The following is a 1,134-nucleotide window of genomic DNA, read 5'->3' as shown; positions in this document are numbered from 1 at the left end:
CTTGGGGAGACTAGGGAGTATTTGGTAATGAGGTGTTTAAGATTTTGGATTTCCTTGAATAAAGGGGAATTAAGAGAGTGAGTGTCAGACTCAGGATGCTGAGGAAGGGAGGGGGAAGATTGCAGAGAGGGAGTTTGAGGCAGAGAAGGGAGGGGAGTTGGGCTGGCCCCTGGACTGGAAGGCAAGGGAGGGTATAGTGATGGGAGGGCAGGACTTAGTTGTGCCTCAAGCTTGGGAGCAGGGGTGTCTTGGGGCTGGGTTCTGATAGGGGGCAGGTTATCAGCTATGGAAGGATCAAAAGCAGAGTCAGAGGGGTAGGGAGGAGGGAGAGTGGCAGAGGCCCCTGGAGTTTCAGGACCTGGTGAGACTGCCTTAGCCAGGAGGACCTGGTGGGAAGAACATTTTACACAGAAGGAGGGATTAGCATGGAGGTCAAGAAGGCGTGGATGTAGGGTAGTTCAGACTGCTTGCCATTACGCTGGCAGAAGTTTTCCAAATCTGAAGAGTTAAAGACCTCAGCTGGTGGGTGGGGGAACAAAGAGGATCTTTTGCCCTGAGGGGACAGAGGTGGAGTCAGAAGTCAGAGCAGGAGGGAGTAAGCTTACAGAGAGAGAGAGAGAGAGGGGGAAAGAAAGAAAGAGTGAGAGTGGGAGAGAGAGAAAGCAGGAAGAGAAAGGTTTGGCTTAGGTCACGTAAAAACGAGAATGAGAAGAAACAGGCAACAAATCAAAAGCGTCCTTTTTTTTTGTATTGTTGATTCGAGTTGAATTCCCAAACCCCAGGGCAGTGTCCTGCAATCACGGGGGCGGGGGGGAATACGAGTTGTGTGTGTCCCTGCCAGTGACCACAGCATCCTGTAGTCAAAGGCAGGGCGGAACCTCCCACACACTGGTGTGATTTCAAGCGAGTAGAAATGAGTTGGGAGAGGTTCAGCAATGTGGTGCGTAACCAGCCAGTAGGAGAGTGGGCCCGGAGGCCAAGATGGACCGGGAATGGAGAAGAATGGAGAGGCCTAGATTAAGCTCCTAGTAGCCAGTGAATGGAGGGAGAGGAGAGAGAGAGAGAGGGAGAGCGAGAGAGAGAGAGAGAGAGAGAGAGAAGATGAGATGTTAGGGGAAAGCAAAAGACGGCAGG

Source organism: Nannospalax galili, unplaced genomic scaffold (genome assembly GCF_000622305.1).
Source record: "Nannospalax galili isolate Female #2095 unplaced genomic scaffold, S.galili_v1.0 scaffold578, whole genome shotgun sequence".
In the NCBI taxonomy this organism is placed as follows: Eukaryota; Metazoa; Chordata; class Mammalia; order Rodentia; family Spalacidae; genus Nannospalax; species Nannospalax galili.
This window is presented reverse-complemented; position numbering follows the sequence as displayed.